Source organism: Solanum pennellii, chromosome 7 (assembly GCF_001406875.1).
Source record: "Solanum pennellii chromosome 7, SPENNV200".
Taxonomy (NCBI): domain Eukaryota; kingdom Viridiplantae; phylum Streptophyta; class Magnoliopsida; order Solanales; family Solanaceae; genus Solanum; species Solanum pennellii.
Window position 1 is genome coordinate 21,154,236 of NC_028643.1, and position 7,906 is coordinate 21,162,141.

The window sequence follows — 7,906 nt, forward strand, 5'->3', positions numbered from 1 at the left end:
ACAACAAACTTTGGATTGTCCCTTATAGTCAATGAGGCCACTGTTGGCATAAATGAGTTGACATTTGCTTCACTAATAGTCCCATTAGTGAACCAATCTTCGTCTCTTTCAATCATGTTGATGGTCGCTCCCCCATGATTCAGCAATGGTTTAAGGTTCACATTGGGGGCAAGGGCTTTGTTATCAATCAAGTCGTGAATCTTATGTTTCAGATTGATATATCCTTATGTATCATGTCTTGCCCATTCAGAATGGTAAGCTTATCATTGATACGCTCGAAAGAACTTTGTTCTGGGATTAATTGTCCTTGCGTCTACTGGTTGGATCAATCCAGCTGCTCTTAGATGCTCAAACGCGTTTCTGCCAAAGGAATGAAACTCTTGGAGACTTTCTTTCGAGGTTAGGGCACAGTAGGTTGTTGGCATTTGGGTTGTTTTGTCTGAGATTTTTGTAGGCTAGTGCATTGACTTAGTGTTTTTGTAGTGTTTATTGGTAAGTTGGTGGTTGATTTTGGTAGATAGGTGGGATGGTTGGAAGTTTTATTGTGCATAGTAAATTGGGCTTGGAGTTTGTGGAGGTGGTTGGTAATAGTTTGCGGTGGAGAATCGGTTGGAGTTTCCTATGGCAGAACTAGACCCAAAATATCTTTGTGGCCTTGCCATCGGGCTAAATGATACAGCAAAGTCATCCTCTTTCTTTTTCCTAGCAAATTATGCATCCATAGTTGGTGAGGATTCGTTGGCATACTGCAAAGCAGTGAGACTTGTACCCTTTCTATATTTTAGGTCATCCTCTATGGCTTTTCCCATTCTGATTAGCTCCGAAAACCTCTATCCCATCACGGGCAACATCCTTTCATAATAGTCAGGCTCTTGAGCTCGAATAAAAGCAAAGGTTATTTCAGTTTTAGCCATTACAGGTTGTACCTTTGCAGCTTCTTTTCTCCAGCAGCACACATATTCACGATAGTCCTCTATGGTCTTTTGCTTGATTTTTTCCAAGTAGTATTTTTCATGGACAGCTTTAACGTTAAACTGAAATATTTCCAAAAATTCTTTGGCAAGAGCCCCCCATGTAGACCACTGACGGAATTCTTGAGATGTGAAGCATTCTAACACCTCCCCACTAAGACTTTGACTAAACAACCTTTAAATTAATGCATCATTTTTCCCGATACCTACGAGTTTGTCACAATAAGCTCGTAGGTGAGACATGGGTTGCCAATGCCGTTGAAGGCTTTGAATTTTGGAATTTTAAAACCTTTGGGTATTTCCAAGTCAAGGTGCATGCAAAGGTCCTCATACTCAAGTCCTGTGATTTTCCTTGAAGATGGAACACTTTTAACTGCTTCAGAGATGGCCTCCTTCAGGATATTCATTTCTTATTCACATTTTTCTTGTCTCAGGCTCCACTCCTTCTCCATCTCTTCATAGTGATCCAGCTCCGGTTGAACGAAAAAGCTAGGTCATGGTTCAAGAATTGTAAAAGCAGGGCCTTATTAATTTAGAGACTTTATAAATAGTATAAGTGGACCTCTAAAAGGTATAAGTAGACATTAGTCTTGCTGGTTTGGGGGTAAGGCCCTGGGTAGGCTCGGGTTAGCTAGTGGAGTTTGGAATGTTACAAAAGGGTATGTCAGTTTTCTAGGTAAAACACGTGGATTATTGGACACTGGCATGGGATTTGGTAGGTTGTTGAGAAGTTTTGAGAGTGTTTAGTGTTAGGTGCTTTGTTCTAATTTGGTTGTGTTGGAGGTGTTTGGTAAGAAGTGTTGGCGTAAGAAGCGTTGGATACAGTTTAAGTCAATGGTATGAGGATTAGGATTGGAAGTGTTTGGTCTTATGGTTTGGGTAGGGAAATAGTTGGGTAATGGAGAACTTAATGATGGAAAAGGAGGCGGATGTCTTCTAGTTTCGAGGGGTAGTACATTTGATGCAATGGTAGTTTGGTTAGATTTTTGGTTTGTTGAAGCTCTTCCTGCATGTCTGCAATTCGTTGCATTAACTTAGAGATCAACTCACTCTGATCAGTGAGTTCAACATTTCTGACGATCACATCCAATATTCCCGTTTCTTCAAAAGTACCAGTTATTTTGCTTTTGCCTTTATCCAAAGAATGATCAGGGATGGATGGTATGATTGCTTTGGGTCTTGTAAAGTAGGGATGGTCGACTAGTTTGATTTTGACACTGATCAATCTTTATCTGTAGAGAAGAACAACTTAAAAAAATATTAGTTTTTGTTTTTAACGAGATAAGCAAATAAGTTGACATTAAGATTAACACACAAATGTCACTTTGCTTCAAGCAGATTAATCCACGGAAATATTTTGGGTGAACAGGAGGACTCAAATGGAAAGAGATCTTTCTGTGATTGAATTGAGAAGGTAGACTTGCATAGAATATTGTTTATTTCTTCCACTCATATTCTTTTGTAGGTGATATTTTCATAATCTTTCACTAATAAGGGAGAACAAAAATTGAAAAGACATGGACCGAGCCTTAAGTAGGCTGCCTACGTATCCACCATGGAAATTAGGCCCGACGTAGTTCAAATTACATATGATAACTTAAACGTACCCTTCCTGAAATTGATAGAGAGACTACGCTCGAAAAGAGCTTCCTACGTACCCCCCATGGGCTCAAGTCTTGCGTAGTTTTTAATGAAATGACAAACAAGAGCAATGCGTTACATAAACCTAAAGCTACCCAGACTTCTTTCCTTCCTCTTCAACTATAAGGTGACGATCAAGTGCTCTCGCCATCTGAAGTTTCTTTTGCTTTACCTTTTCACCTCATGGAGGAAGCATTCCAAAATTTTAGTTTCTTAATATCTCGTTCAATTTCAGAGATCCTTGCGGACACTTTAGTGATATTAAATATGTCTTGATAAATTTTGACAATCTTTCTATTTACTGAGGTTGTTTCCATGTCGACCTTAATAATTCTCTCTCGTAGCGTCCATTCAATTTGCTCCAGCTTTGCAAGTCCCCTTTTGGGTGCAGTTGTCTTCTCTTTAGTCTCCATAAATTTTCTAAACATTGATTCTTTAGTTTTTTTATCATTAACCGAATCAATGGGTAGGATCAATAAGTTGATTCTTTTTCCAGACATTTTAGCAAAATCGACCTTCCCCTGACGGCGAATAAAAAATTGAAGATTTTTGGGGTAAAGGATTAATATATTTATGAGAAACTTGAACGACACTTCCGAAGAAATTCGGACGAATGTTGTTTTGAATTTTAATATATGCTTAGAGTGCTCTAAGAAACAAGAGTAGATTAATTTGTTAGACAAAGTGACATATCACAACACAAAGCAATCATATCAAGTAGACACAAACAATTTATATCACGTCCTAAACTTGTGATCTTTTTATGCCAAAGGTGGGCCTGTCGAATTGAAGGATGGATAACATCATTTTAAACTTTTCCATTGCTCCAAAAATTTAAAATTTATAAAAACATTGCAAACAAATTAAATGGGGATACATAATAAGGAAAAAAGATACAAATAATAAGTCCGCGCAGGGGTACAATCCTAACTAAGCTTCCATGGAAAGTCCTCCGTTCTTGAGCTTCTTGTCATGCCAACGTTTTCAGATGCAATGGTAATTTGATACTTCTTTGACTCGAAAAACTATTAAACTATCGACCTCAAGAGATAATGGTTTGCCAAATAACGTATATATCCTTCAAATTTAAAGACATAAGTATGAGCGTTCATTTAGACGGTGGGCCATTATGAACTCAAATTGGTCTTTCTAATGGTCCCAACACGTCTTGGATGTTGGGTCAACTTAATTTAAATGCGCTTAATTTAGAATTTGACTTTGCTCTATACTAGTTGGCTAAGAGTTGTTTTAGATAAGATCTGGTTACCTGAGTTGGACAAACTACGAGGTGGAGTATAATAAATTATGTTGGATGACCAAAAACCAACTATTCGTTTATTACTTCAAAAGAATTCGAAGGGTGTTTCTTCTGAAGGACAACTGTGGAAAATTACGTAACTACCTTTTATCCTAATGCAAATTATTTGTCATTTGGCAGAATCAATGCCATGAAATGCCATAATTTACAAGAATTGAAACAAGTAAGCAATTAAACAAATAGTCAAAAGAGTCAAGTAATTATGGTTAGAACCTAATAAAATCCCCTATGGAGTCATAATTTCTGTTATGCCATAATTTTACTATCCTCTGAAAAATCACATTTGAAATGTTCTAAATATAAAACAATTTAAGAAAAATACTTAGAAAAGAGTCCCCACTTAAATTTTTAAAGAAATCAACAAAACTTAATTAAAAAGATTCTTACAGATTTAGTCTCAAAAAATTTAGAGAAAATGGGTAAGATGCTCTTATTTACGCTTCAAGAAAGTTTTAAGAAATTTGAAGTGTCCGTTAAAATGCAGTTATTCTACAACTTGACATCAAATAATTGACTATTTTTTAAAAAAACAATTTAACGTAAAAAAGATTATTTACACATTCAATTAACTTTGAAAAATAGTTAAATAAAGAAAAAAAATATTTTATTTTATTTTTTAGAAAATAAGGAGGCTAAGATGAAACAATTGAATAAAAATGCAAATGAATTGACTTTTTTAGCAAAACAAGATCATTAGAATTTATTTGACACATTTTTAAAATAGTAATTTAAATCAAACTGGTTAATTAGATTATGATTATTTAATTGAAGAAAAAATAAAAAGTTGACTACATATATTCAAAATAAGTATAAGACTTGATAAAAAATGAATTGTATAAAAATATACTAACATAAAGAATACAGTTTACCTTTTGGGGAATTTAATTAAATTATAACGAAACATATAGAGGGTTAGAGTTAAACAAATATATCAAATCAAATAAATAAATGCAATCAAACAAATAAAGAGGTAATGGACTTGGGCTTTTCAGACTGCTGATTTGGGCTCTGGACCCTATTTTAACCCTTGAAATCCTTTGTATACACCAAGTGTATACTGTTGTATACGGGTGGTTTATTAACTTTTTTTTTTTGTATATCAAAATGTATAGCGACAGTATACAGTCTGCTTTGACGCCTCCAACCTGTATCTTTGTTTTTGGCCACATATTTGTCGCACTTAACACGTATATCAGTGTATAATGTAGTATACAATATTTATACAACTCATTTCTCTGGCTTTTGAGCTAATTTCCAGCAGTACGTTGGGTCTCCGGGACCTGTAAAAACTTCAGAATATATAGGGGGGCTGACTCAAGAAATAGGAAAAGCAAAGATTGAGCCTTTATGGCTCAACTCAGAAAATGCAAGGAGTGAGTCCTAAAATAGACTTGGATGGTGTTTTCACACGCAAATAAAGAGTAATAAGATTAGCATTCACATTTGATAATATTTCACCAGAATACACCTTTAGCAAAAATACGATAAATAAGACTGCTAAAGAAGCTGTCAGCATACATTAGAGGGAAATGAAACTCATATCCACATATGCAAAATAAAGGTTGATCAGTAAAGAATTTATTTAACAAGCACAATTCATCAATCTACACTGCAATTCTGTTTCTAGATGATGACACACTAGCTACATTCTATATTATATGAGGACAAACCCAACAAGCCTTAACTCTACTTACAAAAATTGACCAAAAGCAGATAACTATAAAATAAAAGTAATATATAGGATAAGTAGCGATTATGCATTATACCATTAATAAGATAATAAGAAAAGCAAGTCTAGGAATTAATGAGTCGTCTAATAGAGTAGTAAACAAATAAGTCTAATAATTAATGATAGATATATCCAAGTCATTAGAAAGAACCACATAACTATTTGAAGCAAGCTATTGGCTAGAACTTGACTTATCCAGTATACAGTAAGAAAATCTATCTAATGAACTAACATAATTTGATGTAAATATGATAAAACTAATAAAATGAGCAAAGGGAGGTTGCAAATATATCATAATCAAGAAAGAAATAGGAATAAAAGACATATCTAGAATGAAACAAAATATTATGCAAATCACCCAGAAAAATTATTGCATGTCATTAATTATATACAGAAGTCATGTTGCTATCTTGAACAAATGTCAATTGTACACATACTCAAAGGATATCCATCCAAAGAAATCACTTAAGCTTAAAGATTCCTAGAATAATACTATTGCCAATTTGAGTATTAGGAAAGGAAATCGATAGGGAGGTACAAAAACATTCAAAACAGAAAATTCAGGATCAAATATACGAAACATCTATTAATAAGAAACTGAAAGCTATTAATATGCTTGAAAGCTAATCCGCCAAACTGTGCAGTACTACCATATATTTCAAGAAAAATATGAAGGACACCAAAGCACAGAGTAAAGATAGACATTCACAAAACATTTAGACATTCCATAACTAAAGAAAATAAAATAGGAGGAAAATATTACCCCAGCGAACTGAGGCAAAAACGAGCTAGTATCGGTTCTTCTACCACAAAAACTCTAATACGAACGGCAAACAAGAAATCTGGGTAGAACCTGAGCGGCTACCTTTTTGGAATTTAGAAACAAAGAACTAAATGTCAAAGCCTTAAATGCAGAATGATACCGTCAAAATCCAATTTCTAAACTTGTTTTTAACTTGAATGTAAAGAGGATTATTTATAGGGAATGTTTTTTGGGCGACTAGGGGAAAAATCCGTTGGACATTTGGATCAATTCGTTCCTTTTCTAGGCAACAACAAAAAGGCTCTGAAGCTCTGCGAAAAAGGGAGAAGCGGGGACGGGAGGGTGATGGTTCTGTACACTGAGGCAAAAGAGAGGAGGAAGAAACGCAAAAAAGTACTTAGCGTCGCGTACTGTTCACGCCGTTTAGAGTGGACGGGTCGAAAGATTTCGCAGATTTCTGGGTTTCATCTTGAACTGCTAGAATTGGGCGTGTTTTGCAGCGTGCTGAGGAAGAAGACGTATAGGGATTTGGTTGGGTAGTTTGCTGCTGAAAAGAAAAGGTTTGGGCCGGGTATTGATTAGATTTGGATCGGCTGAAGTTGAATGGGAGTTGGGCTTGGTATGTACGTTGTATTGTGTTGTTGGGATAATGTTGGGATGAGAATTTTGAAGAAAAAATTAGTAATGTAATCACAAGTCCTAATTTAATTAGTAAAAGGGAAATTTTTAAAAATGTGAATATTTTCATATTTAGGAGGGCTCATTAGCAGCACTTTCAATATTTAGTAAAAATGTCAAAATTTTAATTTGTTATGTATTTTATTTATGTTTTTATTATTTATTTTTATTTAAAGAATAGAATTATTTTATAACAAAAGGGAGAAAACCAAGGAAGAGAATATTTCAAAAAAAGTTAAAAAGATCACTTAATTTTCTCATGAGTTACATTTTTAAATAAAACTCAAACTTGTTCTTTTTTTTCCTCCATAATCTTAATCTTTTTTTATTAGTTCGTATTAATTCCAATAGGTATGCCAAATAAATTTATAGTTATTTAAGAAACATATTTGTCTTCATATATTTTCTTCACGTGTATTTATTTGTTTCTTCTAAAATTTTATATTTTGTATTCATTTCAATATGTATTTTATTCGTATTTCTATTTATTCTAGTTTTTATTTAGAATATTGTATAATAATATACAAAATACAAAAAAAGTAGTATGATGAAAATATGAGATAGTAGTTTTTAGAGAAGGAACGTATCACTTAAAATTTTCATCATTAACAATTAAAAAAAAACTCCTTTTTTAGTCTATTAGATCAACTTATGTTTTCATTTTAATAGTTTACCAATATGTTTTACATTTTATGTGCTCACTTTATCATTCAAATTAAAATTGATTTTTTTCTGTTAAACTAAAAATTGTATTTCGGTGATCTAAATTGTATTACTTGATTACCATATATATATATATATATATA

At 33.6% G+C, this 7,906-nt stretch overlaps 1 long non-coding RNA gene across 1 annotated transcript; it reads right to left on the reverse strand.

Annotated features, from left to right (window-relative positions):
* Window positions 1–4,774: 4,774 nt before the first annotated feature.
* On the reverse strand, window positions 4,775–6,989 carry LOC107024570. Its single transcript, XR_003579220.1, has 2 exons — window positions 6,423–6,989; window positions 4,775–5,210 (listed from the first exon to the last, which is right to left on the reverse strand). It is a non-coding gene; the product is annotated as an uncharacterized LOC107024570 (long non-coding RNA).
* Window positions 6,990–7,906: the final 917 nt, after the last annotated feature.